Source organism: Spermophilus citellus, assembly GCF_964194105.1.
Source record: "Spermophilus citellus genome assembly, chromosome: 1".
In the NCBI taxonomy this organism is placed as follows: domain Eukaryota; kingdom Metazoa; phylum Chordata; class Mammalia; order Rodentia; family Sciuridae; genus Spermophilus; species Spermophilus citellus.
The window spans coordinates 146714883-146731555 of NC_138182.1; positions in this window are offsets into that span (position 1 = coordinate 146714883).

A 16673-nucleotide genomic window follows, 5' to 3' on the forward strand; every position below is an offset into this window, starting at 1 on the left:
AAATAGATAAAAGAAGGGTGCCTTCATATCCTTAGTGATCTAACATCATAGAAACTCTGCCTGCTACTCGATAAATAGGATGCATTTGGATAAATTTCATGAAGATTGTACTCCACTTCAAAAAAATGAAGTAAAGGCTGGGTATGGTGGCTCGGGAGGCTGAGGCAGGAGGATCAAGAGTTCAAAGTCGGGGCTGGGGATGTGGCTCAAGCGGTAGCGCGCTTGCCTGGCATGCGTGCGGCCCAGGTTCAATCCTCAGCACCACATACAAACAAAGATGTTGTGTCCGTGGAAAACTAAAAAATAAATATTAAAATTCTCTCTCTCTCTTTAAAAAAAAAAAAAAGAGAGTTCAAAGTCAGCCTCAGCAATAGCGAGGTACAGAGTAACTCAGTAAGACCCTGTCTCTAAATAAAACAAAATAGGGCAGGGGATGTGACAGTGGCCAAGTGCCCCTGAGTTCAATCCAGGTGCCAAAAAAAAAAATGAAGTAAAGAAACAAAGTTGAAAAGACCCTTGGAAAATTTTAAGAGAAAACTCTTTATGCTATAGAATGAAATAATCGCCTGGAATAGCTCTCATCATTGCAGCTACAAGTTTAGATCTTAGCTGCCCCAGGAAGGTCCATCTCCTTTAAGACATTACCCCTGACCACATCAATTTCCATCCAGTCCCCTACTCTAACTTATTCAGTGATGGAAGAAGTCCTCAAATAGACCAAGATACACTGGTGTGCCTGGAGTCACTCAGGTATGCCAACCAGTTTGCCCAAAGAATGAAATTTATACATTCTAGGACTGATTGCACATTGTTTCAGGGACATCTATCAAATGGAATACTGTTGAATAACATGTGGTCTTGCAAGGTAAGGTAAAGCTCAAATTGCAGAACATAAGGGTATAGATTCAAGCTGGAGCCAGAGAAAGTTCTTTTTGCTGGAGTATGAGCAGTCTTTGCTCATGAGCAGGGTCAGGATGCTGCTTAAACAGCAGCACAGGTTAAAAGGCAGCCATGTGACCAAGCACAGTGGCACATGCCTGTAATCCCAGTGGTTTAGGAGGCTGAGAGGGAGGATCTCGAGTTCAAAGCCAGCCTCAGCAACTTAGCAAGTCCTTAAACAACTCAGGGAGACCCTATCTCTAAATAGTTACAACAAAAGGGCTGGGGATGTGTCTCAGGTCAAGTGCCCCTGGGTTATCCCCGGTACAAACAAACCAACCAGCCATGTGGAAAGGTCACCTTCAGAAGTTTTTATAAATATCACACACTCTTGTTAACAACCAAGAGTGACAATAGTGGCTCTGCTTTATAATTGCCACTATTTTGTTTTGGAGTAATCTTGAGTATTTTAATTGTGCCACCCATAGGTGTATTCTTTAGAAGCCTGTAGTGATCAGAAGAAAGTTGAGATTTTCCTATGACTAGTGTCTATGTAACATATAATATAGTAGTACCATAGTACTCTAGAATGTTCTCTGTAGCCTTCACTAGAAGCAAGGATTTGGTTTATATTATCTTTGGTATCTCAGTGCTTAGAAGCCACTAAATATTGGTAGATTGTCTGCATAAGCAGCATTTGCCATTTTGCTTAGTTGGTTTAAGTTCTGAAGTAATTAACTCAAGGGTAGACAATTACTCCTGGATCTTTGTACCAGGTATCATACTACTTATATGGCAACCCTTTCTATTAAGATAGTTATTTGACAAATAGACAACCTTGATCAGAAGACTTAATGAGATGATCTGTTTATATTTCCGAGAATCCACTACCAACACCATAAACACTGCCTAATCCAGTAGCTTCATCTCTACACAAGAACAAATATGTCCAAGAAAATATTAAATCATGTGTTAGAAACAAGTATATAAAGAAAATCTTTGTTGTGAAGAGTAATCAAAGAGTATTCTTATCATGTATTCTAGAACATATGTTCTACATGCTTAACTTCAGACATTGAAAGTAATCACCTGTAAAAGCATAATACCAGACTCTGTTGTGTAAATTAATTTAACAAAAGTTGATCATTTTCAGAGTGATCTTTACAAAGGTGTAAATGAACCCTTAACACTTAAAACCTCTTTTATAAGATGCTTATTCTGATAATTGCCAATCTGTATTCAATTAGATTTTTTGGTTGCCTTAAGCTGTCAATAAAACATTAATTATATGCTAATCACTTTATAGATGTGATCTAATTTAATAATATAAACAACTTTATGAGGCAATCAATAGTTACTTGTCCTAGATCAAGTAACTATCAAGTGCTGGAACCAGGATTCAAACACACACCTTCCTTGCTCCAAAGCTGTTAAGCTTAACCTGTTGGACTGACTGTTTCAACTCATTCGACAAAGAATATAGCAACTTACTTTACTTAATCACTAGAGGAAAACATGTTGAGTCCATCTTTTGGCAAGACCAAAGAGTTTGTCTTAAAACACTGCTCAAGATGATGTATCATTGAAGGCTCATGATGAAACAATGAGTTTATTTCTAGCACATCAAGGTATTTAAAGGTTTCAGTGCCTTGGTCACTGTTCAACAGTGAGTCGAAGTGGGGTTCCCAGGCATCCCGCACTACCCAATATAGATAATATCCAAGGTTTCTTCAGTGTTCCCTGACACTGGTTGTAAGGATAGTCACATAGCATACTATCAAGCAAGATTCAGTTAAATTAAATCCTAGAAAGATCCCAAGATATGGGCTGGGGCTGTAGCTCATTAAAGTGCTTGCCTTGCATGTGTGAGGCACTGGGTTGGATCCTCAGCACCACATAAAAATAAATAAAGATATTGTGTGTCATTCTACAACTAAATAAATATTTTTTAAAAAATCCCAAGATTCACAACGCACTTTGCAATGTACATGTGAGATGGGAGCAGGAGGGTGCAGTAGGCTGCTCTTTCCTATTGCTGTGTCAGTTTCTGCTACACCAATGAAAAGGTCTCAGAGCCAGTTTGCAGTTGAATATCTTTTTGATATGCCTTCAGGATTCTTCTGATGTTGATCCTGGAAACTGCAGTAGATCAGCAGTTTGCCAAAAACAACTCACATATCATGTCCAAAAAGCCTAAGGAAAAGGAAATACAATGGCTCTGTAATGGATTCTTAGATTCTCAGTTGCTGAAGATTAGCCACATCATTCTAAAGTACAGGAAATCAGGAATTGAACAAAGAAAACTTCAGGTGTCAGAAACTTCCAGTATCTATTCAGTATGGATCCCCTGAGTTTTAAAGCAGTCCCTAAAGTATTTTATTAATTTCTTAATGTCTGTCACATATTACTGTACAGGTCACTATGTACCGACGCTGATTTGATTAAAGTCATATTTTAAAAATTTACCCAGTCCATGTATTTTCTCTGAAAAATCTACTCTGAATTTTTCTCAGCATTTAAAAATTAAAACTATCTGGGTGAACTATTTATCATTGTAGATCAGACATCAAACTAAAATTGGACTCTGATTATCTTGGGCAACCTATTGGTCTATTTTGGATAGGCTTTTATATACAAAAATGGCCATAAGTACTAAAGAAGTAATTTCTCATTCATGTTAGAAAATGAGAGTTTATTTCCCACATTATCAACTGTCAACCAACCAAGGAAACCATGGAAGGGAACATATATTTACCTAAATCCTAAATTTCTGATGACCATTGTAGGAGCCTAAATGAAGGTATAAGAATATGTAACATGTTTGTCTTAGTCTAAATCTCTTGAGTTTACTGTTTATTTTCATGTATGAATATCAAGTTCTTATTTCATGTAATTATAGGAAGTACTGCAGCCTTCAGAGTATACATATGATTTCTGGAGAAGTCATTAATTTTTATGGTAGTTTCCAGTCATATCTTACTCCAAATTCCTATTCCCGGTGCTACCACTCAGTTCTGTCCTTTATATCATGTCATGCCAACTGGGGACAGAGAACTTGTCTTCTTTATTCTCCAAAGCCACCTAACACATAGCTTTTAAGAAGAAGAGACTTAAAAATGCAAGAACTCAGGAGGATAGGTACAGCACAGAAATGGAAGCAACTTAAAATTTAGTATCAGAATTCACTTTTAAGGTTCCAGATCTGTACATATGGAAGAAATATCTGTACAAATGGAAGAGTGTTTGTGTTTTAATACAGGCCATTTCTTACGGGCCTTTTTTTCTCTTTAGGTCTCAATCAGTCAAGTTCCTTAGGATTGTCTTCGAATTTCCTTTCAAGAGTTTTCTCCTTTTTTCTATTTATTCTTCCTTTCTTGTTTTCTCCCTTCATAAAAAGCCATGGGGCTTTTTATGAAGCCCTAAGTGACAACCTGTCCTATGTGTTGCAGATATGAAAGTATACAAGACAAAACAAAAACTACTTTGGATATGTGTATGTGTGTGTGTGTGTGTGTGTGTGTATAAATTCTGGAATATAAAATTGGGCATTGAAAACCAATGGAGCTAAACTAGATTTCTAAAATTGAGGAAGTGCTTTATTTTATTTTATTTGCTCCTTTTAGTTATACATGACAGTAATGTGTATTTTGACATATTTATACAAACCTGAAGTATGTCTTATTCTAATTGGGATGCAATTATGACTGTATGAGCTGTAGAGATCCACAGAGGTATATACATATCTGTACATAGGAAATTCATGTTAGATTTAGGCCACTGTCTTTCCTATTCCTATCCCCATCCTGTCCCTTCATTCTCCTTTGTCTAATCCATTTTTTCCCTCTGTCTCTTTGTTGTGTGTTAGCATCCAGATATCAGAGAGAACATTTGACCTTTGGTTTTTGGGGATTGTCTTATTTCATTTAGCATGATAGTCTCCAGATTCATTCATTTACCAGACAGAGTCATAAAGTCATTCTTTTTTTATGGCAGAGTGATATTCCATTGTGTACATATACCACATTTTCTTTCTTTTTTTTTTTTTTAAGAGAGAGTGAGAGAGGAGAGAGAGAGAGAGAGAGAGAATTTTTAATATTTATTTTTTAGTTCTCGGCGGACACAACATCTTTGTTGGTATGTGGTGCTGAGGATCGAACCCGGGCCGCACGCATTCCAGGCGAGCGCGCTACCGCTTGAGCCACATCCCCAGCCCTACCACATTTTCTTTATCCATTCTTCTGTTGAAGGGTACCTAGGATGGTTCTGTAGCTTAGCTATTGTGAATTGAGCAGCTATAAACATTGAAGTGGATGTGTCACAGTAGTATGCTGATTTTAACTCTGTTGGACATATACCTAGGAGTGGTATAACCAGGTCAAATGGTGTTTCCATTCTGTTGGGGCAGGCCCAAAATGGCTGTAGTTAGGTTCCCTTACTGCAGCTAAGTTATATTTTCAGTGTGTGGCCAGAGCTAGGATCTGGCTATGTTATGATTAGTCAAGGCCAGAAACACTCTGAACATTAACTTGTGAGACAGCCCCCCCACCTTATGTAACCTGTTGGCAGTGTTAAAAGGGCATATAAAAAGGGAAAATAATTGGGGTGAAATGGGCTAATGGGGGGACTAATGGAGACAAAATGGGGGGAAAATGAGAATTAAAATGGACCTGGCTGGGAGCTGGAGCTGAAGCTGGGGGCTGGCTAATAGCTATGGCTGCCCCTGAATAAAGGATGACCAGTATTCACACTGTGCCTCACATCTTCTTTCAATTGCTCAATCTTTGAGCCTTGTTTCCTGGGTCAGAGCCTCTGCATAACACATTCCTAGTTTCCTCTGCATAATACATTCCTAGTTTTTTGAGGAATCTTCATACTGCTTTCCAGAGTGATTACACCAATTTGCAGTCCTACCAGAAACGTACAAGTGTACCTTTTCCCCATATCCTCACCAACATTTGTTGTTGTTTATGTTCTTGATAATTGCCATTCTGACTGGAGTGAGATGAAATGAGTGAGTGAAATTAATTTGCATTTCTCTAATTGCTAGAAATATTGAGCATTTTTTTGTTTATTTGTTGACCATTTGTATTCTTCTGTGAAGTGTCTGTTCAGTTTGCTTGCCAATTTATTGATTGAGTTATTTGGGTTTTTGGTATTAAAATTTTTGAGTTCTTTATATATTCTGGAGATTATCCATGTGAGATACTAGTGGCAAAGATTTTCTCCTACACTGTAGGCTCTCTCTTCCCATTCTTGATTGTTTTCTTTGCTGTGAAGAAGCGTTTTAGATTGATACCATCCCATTTATCGATTCTTGATTTTACTTCTTATGCTTTATGAGTCTTATTGAGGAAGTTGATTCCTAAGCCAACACAGTGGAAAGTTTGGCCTTTTTTTCTTCTAGTAGGTGCAGTGTCTCTGGTCTAATTCCTAGGGTTTTGATCCACTTTGAATTGATTTTTGTGCGAGGTGAGAGATAGGGGTTCAATTTCATTCTCTATGTATGCATTTCCAGTTTTCCCAGCACCATTTGTTGAAAAGGTTTTCTTTTCTCTGAAGTATGTTTGTGGAGCCTTTGTCTAGTATGAGATAACTGTATTTGTATGAGTTCGTCTCTGTGTCTTCTATTCTGTTCCATTGGTCTTCATGTTGATTTTTGTGCCAGTACCTTTCCGTTTTTGTTGCTCTAGCTCTGTAATATAGTTTAAGGTCTGATATTGCTTTACTTTTCTCACAAGGATTGCTTTGGCTATTTGGGCCTCTGTTTGTAGGGAAGAGAGGGTATGCCAGATGTAGTGGTGCACATCTGTAATCCCAATGACTCAGGAGACTGAAGTAGGATCTCAGGTTCGAGGCCAGCCTGGGCAATTTAGTAAGACCCTGTTCCAAACTAAAAGAAATAAAAAAGGACTGAGAGTGTTGTTCAGTGGTATCAGTATCAGGAAAAACGAGAGAGAGACATCTACCCTTGAAGAAAATTCAGGTATAAAATACAATAACATTAACTATAGTGACCATGCTGTATATTAGATCTCCAGAACTTATTAATCTTGAATAAGTGAGACTTTGTACTCTTTGGTCAACATATTCCCATATATCCCTTCAATCCCCCATAAGGGATTGAACCCAAGGGTGCTTAACCATTGATCCATATTCCCAGCCCTGCTTTTTTTCCCTCATATTTTTTTTAATTTGAGACCAGGTCCCACTAAGTTACTCAGGGCCTCACTAAGTTGCTGAGGCTGGCCTTGAACTTGTGATCCTCTTGCCTCAGCCTCCTGAGCTGCTGGGATTATAGGAATGAATGTACCATTCTGCCTGGCCCATTTGAGTTTTTTTTTTTTTGACAATTCTATTGTGTTTTTATTAATGTGTTATAGTGATACATAATATTGAGGTTCATTTTGACATAATCATACATGCATAGAATATAATTTGCTTCACTTCAGTTCCTAGAACTTCATCTTTCCCTCCCGTCTTCCTCTCCCTGTCCTTCTTCCTCTACTCTCCTGGTCTTCTTTCTATTTATTTTTAGTTTTTTTTTTAAATTGGTGCTTCATAGAATATATAAAGGTGAAATCCACTGTGGTACATTCACATATATACATAGCACTTGGTCAATTTCATTCCACTTTTCCTACCTTTGCCTCCCCGTCCCCCTCTCCCTCCCCGTCTATCGTCTTCCTCTACTCCATTGATACCTCTTCTATTTTCATGGGATTTCACCACTCCACCTTTTCCCCCTTATTTTGGGTCTAGCAGCCACATAATGATACAAAGCATTCGACTATTGAGTTTCTGGGTCTGGTTTAATATATATAGCAGTGCAATTCACAATAGCCAAGTTTTGAACCAACTGTGTGCCCATCAACAGATGAATGGTTAAATAAGACATGGTATATATACATAATGGAATTTTACTCAGCCATAAAGAATAATGAAATTATAGTACTACAGTAAAATGGATGAAAATTGAGAACACTGTGCTAAGCGAAATAACCCTTTTTATTTTTTAATTCTAGATAGGATCTCACTAGTTTGCTCAAGACTGGCCTTGAACTTGCAGTTTTCCTGCTTCAGCCTCCCAAGTCACTGGGAGAGAAACAGTATCTAGCTAGCTATGAGTTTCTTATATGGGTATTAATTGTTTATCATATATATGATTTAGAAATTTTCCCCTCTTCAGTTGCCTTTTCTTTTGCTTCTGTGCAGTACCTTTTTTAGTTTAAAGTTGCCCCACTTGTTTATTTTTGCTTTTGTTCCCTTATCTATTAAGCATTTAAGGAAGAATTAAAATCAGTTATGGTGTATGGATGAATACTGCATTATGAATCCCATTATTACATATAATGCACCATAAGAAACCCAAAATCTATAGAACATCTTCCATAAAATAGAGAAGGGAATACTTGACAATTCATTTTATGAAGCATTACCCTAATACCAAAACCAGACAAAGACAACACAATAAAAGAAAATAGCAAAACAGCAATATGTAAAAAAGAATTATATGATGAACAACTGGTATGCTTCAGGAACAAAAGTCTGGTTCAACATTTGAAAAACCAATCAAAGAAGAATGACATGGGAAAATTAGTTTACAGTATTTCAGAACTTATTACATAGCTATAGTAGTGAGGTGTGTGTGGTATTGACCCAGTGGTCAATATGGAGATCAATGAAATAGTACATAGAACTTGTGAGTAGACTCATATAAATATGTCACCTGACTTGTTCCAAAAGTGCCAAAGAAATGCAATGGAGAAATGATAGCCTATTTAAAAAAAAAATGGTACTGTAGCAACTGGACATCCATAGACAGAGACAGACACACACACACACACACACACACACACACACACACACACACACACATCTGCTGCGCGACCAGCACGCTAGCTTCATACTAGAGGTTCTAAACATAGAAGTTAACTAATGAGATCAAAATAAAGACACATAAACTCAATTTACCTTTTTCTTGCCCAGCTAAGAGACGGCCCTTCCTGGCTCCTGCTTTGAGCCACCTGATGTGGTAGCGAGGTTTACACAAGAGACCAGGAGGAGAGAGGGGAGAGCACACCAGAGAGTGGGCTTTTATTGGGGAACAAAAAATTCAGGGGAAAATTCCATCTAATGAAGGTCAAGGGGGACAGCATTCCAAGGTCAGGGTCAGTGATTGGTTTCAGGGTCAATGGTCAGTCACACCCCGACACGGACAGGCTCTTGAACCTGAAAAGGGTGGGGATAATGCTCTGACACAGCTGGCCTGAGTGCCTCACACCCAGTCAGGGAGGTACCCAATCACGTGTGAGAATGGCTTCACACACACACACACACATACACACACACACACACACACACAAATGATCCTTGACCTAAACTTCAAGATTTATCTCAAATATTTCTGGGACTTAAATGCAATATCTAAAACTATAAAATTTTTAGAAAAACAGCAGAAAGTCTTCAGAATATAGGAGAAAGTGTTCTTCAATTTATACTGAGTGCTGTACCCATTAAAAATGGATAAATTTGATCTTTTAAAAACGTTTACTTTGTGAAAGTTCATGTGAAGAGGATGAAAGACAAGGTACAAACAGGGAGAAAATATTTGAATAGCCTACATTTCACAAAAGACTAGTATCTAGGCTGGGTGTGGTGGCACGTTCCTGTAATCTCAGCAGCTCAGGAGGCTGAGGCAGGAGGACTGCAAGTTCAAGACCAGCCTCAGCAATTTAGCAAGGTCCTAAGCAACTTAGAGAAACCCTGTCTCAAAAATAAAAAAATAAAAAGGGCTGGGGTAAGGCAAGTGTGAGGGGAGGTTGGGCACTGAATTTTTAGGCCAAAGACTGATATTACAAACTATTTGCTAACTATAGAACCTTGGGCACATCAGTTAACTGCTCTTAGATTCACTTTCTTCGTCTGTTAATTGAGAAGAATGTCTGTGCTGCCTACCTCACAGGGTTGTTGTGAGGGTCAAATGAGAATGTATGTGAAAGATTTGTAAATTAAAATTTAAAAAGAGGGCTGGGGATGTGGCTTAGTGTTTAGTACCCCTTGGTTCAATCCTTGTTACCAACAAAACAACAAAAAACTTATGTCTAGAATATATGAAGAATCCTCAAGTCATAACAGTAAAAGCAAAGAATCCCCTAAGAAAATGGCCAAAAAACATGAAAAGACCATCACTGCCATTGGAGGACTGAAAAATGGAAACCATTATTAGATATTACTACTCTGGAATGCTGTGGGGAGAGAACCTAGCCAGAGGCCAGCATTGCAAGCTCTTATCAGGGAACTCTAGAATGGGCTGGACCAGCTGATGCCATTCACTATTAGAATGGTTAAAATTCAAAATAAGGGGCTGGGTTTGTGGTTTGGTGGGTTTATACTTGCTTGGGTTTGATTCTCAGAACCACATATAAATAAATAAATAAAATAAAGGTTCATTGACAACTAAAAGAAAATTATAATAGGGACACCACCAGACACTGATGTAGATACAGAAAACCTGGATCACTCATATGCAGCTGGTGGGAATGTAAAATGATATAGCCATCCAGTAAATAGTTTGGCAGTTTCTTAAAAAAAAAATAATTAAACACGTGCTAGTCATGGTAGCACACACCAGTAATCCCAGTGAGTCAGGAAGTTGAAGCAGGAGGATTTCAATTTCAAGGCCAGGTTAGGGAGACCCTATCTCAAAAAAAAAAATGGGATATAACTTGGGGTAGAGCACCCCCAGGTTCAATCCTCAATTCCCCTTCCCCCCAAATTAAACACACCCCCAGAAATTTCACTCTTGGGCACTTATCCCAGTGGATGTCCTGTAGTAACAGAAAAACCTGTGCCTAAATGTTTATAGCAGCTGTAATCATAATATCCCCAAACTGGAACCAATCCAGAGGTCCTTTCAGTGAGTGAATGATTAGACAAATTGTGGTACAGTCAGACCTTTGAACACTACTCTGCAATAAAAATGCGCACAACCCTGATACACAACTGGATAAACTGCCAGAAAATTATGGCAAGTGAGAAAAAGATAAAGCGAATCCAAAAGGCTACATATCACATGATCCATTTAATTAATATTCTTGAAATGACAAACGTATAAGGGGAGAATGATTCAGTGGGTGTCAGGAGTTAAGGAGGGGAAGAGGGTGAGAGGGTTGTGTGTAGCTGTTAGAAGGGAATGAGATGGCTCATGGATTCTTGGGTGATTGTGTTGATTATATCAATGTCAATATCCTGGTTATGGTATTATACTTCAGTTTTCCAAGATTTTACCACTGGGAGATCCTGGTTGGATGGTTTACATCTTTAATGTCCCCTAAAAAATTGGAAGCTTGTGCCCAGCCCATGGTGCTATTAGAAAGTGGTGTAACCCTTAGGAGGTGGGGTCTTGTGAAAAGTTAGATCTGGGGGATGTGCTCTTGAAGGGGATTTTGGGACCCCATACTTCATCTTCCTCTGTCTTTGCTTCCTGGCTGCCAAGAGATGAGCAGCTTCCTCTGCTACTGCCTTGCCACTGGTCCCAAAGCAATGGGGCCAACCAACCACCAACTGAAGTCTTCCAAATTGTAAGCCAAAATAAACCTTTCTTCTTTTTTCTTGGGTGTTTTGTTATAGTACTGCAAAACTGGCTAACACACTGGATAAAGAATATTTCTTTGGGATTTCTTTTGCTGTGACTATGACTACATGTGAAATGCTAAAAATCTCAAAATAAAAAGTTTCCTTAAAAAACAGACCACCAAGGAGGATGACTGTGGGGGTGAGGTAAGAGGTTATGTACTGGCAAAGGAAAAGGGTTCAGGAGGGAGGGCAGGTAGGGGGATGCAGAGCTATTGGCCTGCTGGGCACCAGGGGCTGATAAACAGCTGCCAAGGGTGCCCAAGCACCACTGAGCTGGTGTGCAGATATTGCTCTACTAGCATCCACTGTTCACTTCCTAGCCGTGACTTCACCTTGGGATGAACACCTGCATCTGGATCTGAAGGTGAGGCTATTTAGGGGCTCGGCCTTAGTCTAGTGCCGCTGGGCTTCACAGTACCTGGCAACTACAGTAACCACAGGCACCCCCCTATCCCCTGCACTGAAGGCAGTTCCCTGGAGAAGGTGTCAGTGCTCATGGGCTTGGTGATTGCAGAGGAAAGGCAGGAGCCCATATTCTTGGAATTCACAAGCCTCATAGTGTGATGTGTGGTAGTGGGCATTGCCTACATTAGCGATTATCACCACCAAGGTTTTTTCTGTTTTCTTTTGGCACTGGGGATTGAATACAGGGGTGCTCTACCACTGAGATACACCATACCCAGCCTTTTTTGTTTTTATTTAGAGATAGGGTCTCACTAAGTTGCTTAGGGCCTCTCTAAGTTGCTAAGACTGGCCTTGAATTTGAGATCCTTCTGCCTCAGCCTCCTAAATCACTGAGGTCACAGGTGTGCAGCATACCAGGCCCACCACTGTACCTTCAAAAGAAAGAATTTCTTGATGGATGAAAATTTGAAACAACAGCAGGAGTTTTCAGGCCTAGGTTGTTCCAGCTACTCACCAGAGTTTGCAAATAGTCATGACAAAGATGATCAGGCTTTAAATTGTCATTAGGTAGTGAAAGTGCTGTCCTCATATGGAAGAGCAGATATTGTGAGAGCTGCTTAGGACTTTTGCCCATTTAAATGGTTTCCCTGATCCTGGTTTAGTATTGAAGCTTGGTCCTGTGGACTACACATTATACTTTGTTCCCAAGTGAATCAGATTGACTAAGATTGTCTTTGTCTTCCTATTTAGACACCAGTAATGAGGACTTTGTCTCTGCCCTTCCTCAATATGTATCCCATGAACAGTATCCGGGGAACTAATGATCCTAAACAGCTCTAAAATTCATTTGGAAGAATAAAAGATCCAGAATAGTCAAAACAATTCTAAGCCAAAAAATAAATAAATAAATAAAGATAAAGCTGTGCTGGAGGCATCACAATATCTTGATTCAAATTATATTACAGAGCTATAGTAACAAAATTGCACAGTACTGGCATAAAAACAGATACATAGACCAATGGTACATAATAGAAGACACAAATAAATCCACACATCTACAATCTTCTGATCTTTGACAAAGGAGCCAAAAACATACATTGAAGAAAGCCTTTTTACCAAATGGAGCTGGGATAACTGGTTGTTATATATAGAAGGATGAAACTAGACCCTTATTTCACTCTGAATAAAAGTCAACTCAAAATGGATCAAAGAACTCAGAATTAGAACAGAAACTATGTAACTCCTAGAAGAAAACAGGGCCATTGCTCCAACTTTTAGATACAGGAAATGACTTTCTAAATAGCCCCTTAAACAGAAAATAATGTCAAGAGTTAATAAATGTATACTACAGAACACGAAAGAAAAAAATTGAGGAAGGCCTTGGAAGATGGAAAGATCTAGCATTTTCTTGGATTGACAGAATTAATACTGTCAAAATGGCTATACTGGGCTGGAGTTGTGGCTCAGTGGGTGGAGTGCTTGCCTAGCATACATGAGGCACTGGGTTTGATCCCCAGTACCACAATAAAAAAAAACTAAATAAAATAAAAATATTGTGTTCATCTACTACTAAAAAAATTAATAATGGCCATACTATCAAAAGTGATATACAGATCTAATGCAATTCCTATTAAAATTCCAGTGATGTTCTTCATAGAAATAGAAAAATCAATCATGAAATTTATTTGAAAAATAAGAGGCCCAGAATAGCCAAAGCAATACTAGCAAGAAATTGAAGCAGGAGGCATCACTACAGAGCTATAGTAACAAAATAGCATGGTATTGTCATAAAAACAGACATTAAGACCAATGGAACAGAATAGAAGACACAGTCATACCCACATAAATTCAGTAATTTCATACTAGACAAACTTACTATAAACGTACATCAGAGAAAAGCTAACCTCTTCAACAAATGTTGCCAGGAAAACTGGAAATGCATATGTAGTAGAATGAAATTGAACCTTTCTCTCTCACCCTGCACAAAACTCAAAGTGGATCAAGGACCTAACCTTTTGGTGGAGTTTTTAGATCTTCTAAGTCTAAGATCATATCATCTGCAAACAGTGATAATTTGACTTCTTCCTTTCCTATATTTATCCTTTTTATATCCTTCTCTTGCCTAACTGCTCAAGCAGACTATTTTTGAGGGAAAAAGTTGTCCTGGTAACTTCTCACATGCTTGTATAAAAACAGTTAATGGAAAAATTTTAACCAACTTTGAAGCATACTACATAGTATAGTACTCTTTGCACAAAATAAGAATCAAAACTTATTTTTCTTTTCTAGGAAAATATCCACTTTTACTATTGGGATTACAACTTATTCACCTTTTGTTCAGTATTTGACTGCTTAATTCAATATCTAAGTTTTGTAAATTCTGCATTTCAGTATAGTTAGAATTCTTTTTCAAATGTTCTTCACAACCCAGAACACAGACACCAAAACAACATTCTCAAGTCACCTTGTTTAACTATAAAGAAGTAAGAAATGAAAATGAACAGGTTTCTGAAGATGAGTACTCTCTCTGCTCTGAAGATGAGCAAGCTTTCAACATTTAAGCAGAGTAGAACTCCACTCCTGAAGTTCCTTCAAACTGAGAATACTTCCACTTAATAAGTCAATCAATATATTGTTCCTAAAAATGAAAGTTTGATCACTAGGGAAAACTGAACAAAAAGTATTTTATTCACCCCAAACAACCACCCAAATGGCTCTCATCACCCCCTCTGATCCCACAAAGAGGAAAGCAGTAGGGTCTAAAGGCTTTAAATCAGAAATCTTGACTTCTAAAACCCTGGTGCTATTTATTCAGAGTGGTAGGTCTATGTACTGTGGGAGACCAACCTTACACATGACTGGGTTACACTCCCCGGCTGGATGTTGAGGCACTCAGTCGCAGAAATGTGGCAGAGCTTTCCCCACCCTTCTTGGGTTGGAGGGTCAGTGTCTCGTGCATGGGTGTATCTTGCTACAGCCCCGTGGGTGAAGTTACGCTCACCTGTTCCTTTGTAATATAACGCCTTGCCCTGTTTAGGATAGAATCTTCCATGGAAGTATCTTGTGTGTGTCCCCTTCTCTTACTGTGCCCTTGGGTGTGGCCTACCCAGGTGTCAGTCAACCTGCTGACAGTGGACATCATGAAGATACTCAGCCCCCTGAAACCTGACCCCTTGCCTCATTTGAATAACTTCTCCTCAATAAAAGGGGTCAGCATGTGCTCTTGCTCTCTCTCTTTCTGCAGACCCTTAAGGTCAGAGGAGCCGTCACATGACCCCAAATAAAAAGGTATTTGTGTCTCTTGTGTGGTTATTTTGTGCAGCCCAGTAAGCCCAGTTCAACTGGAGTGACCCCTGAGCCTTTTAGCCGTGAGAACAGAAACCTGGCAATGTACTATGTTCTCTAATACTTCCCTCATTTTTTATTTTATTTTTTGTATATAAGAGAGATTTTAATTTGCCTAAATTGTTTTGAATATTAAGTGAAATTCAATCAAAATCACAGAATTTATTATAAAATAGTAGTAACTGAGACCATACAACCTGAAAAAAAAGATCAATGGTAGAGAAAACTATAGCTGAACTAAAGACACTTAGAAGTAATTATGATAAAGCTAGAACACTTCAAATTTCTAATGAAAATATGACTACTTAGTATATATTGATGATAGAATGATTTATGAACAAAAATATTTGTATAACTACATTACAATATATAAAATCAATTACAATGCATTAATGACCTAATTATAAATGCAGTTAATATCTTCAAAAATATGAGCAATTAATGTCAGGCCTCAAAATAAGATTTTTAAGTAAAAACATGCTAAAATAAGATTTTTAAAGTAAAAATATTTTCAAGTTTTCTCAATATCCTAAAATATTCATTTGATGATTATTCTTTTTTTAATTAATTTTTTTATTTATATATGACAGCAGAATGCTTTACAATTCTTACTACACATATAGAGCACAACTTTCATATCTCTGGTTGTATACAAAATATATTCACACCAATTCGTGTCTTCATACATGTATTGGATAATAATGATCATCACATTCCACCATCATTTCTAACCCCTGCCCCCCCATTCCCCTCCAACTCCTCTGCCCTATCTATAGTTTGTCCATTCCTTCCATGCTCCCTCTCCCTACCCCACTATGAATCAGCCTCCTTATATCAGAGAAAACATTTGGCATTTGTTTTTTTTTGGGGGGGGGATTGGCTAACTTCCCTTAGCATTATCTTCTCTAATTCCTTAGAAAAGTTGGAATGGAACCACCATTTGACCCTGTGATCCCACTTCTCGGTCTATACACAAAGGACTTCAAATCAGCATACTACAGTGATGCATCCATTTCAATGTTTATAGCACCTCAATTCACAAGAACCAACCTAGGTGCCCTACCACAGATGAATGGATAAAGAAAATGTGGTATATATAAACAATGGAATATTACTCAGCCATAAAGAATGAAATTATGGCATTTGCTGGTAAATGGATGGAACTGGAGAATATCACGCTAAGTGAAATAAGCCAGTTCCCCCAAACCAAAGACAGAATGTTCTATCTGATATGATAACTCATATGATGCTAACTCACAATAAGGGAGGGGAAGATTAGTTGTTCATTGAACTAGACATAGGGGAAGAGAGGGAAATGGGAAATAGAAAGAATGATTCATACAGATATTTTCTATCCACATCTATGAATATATGATGAATGTAACTTAGCATCATGTACAACAACAATT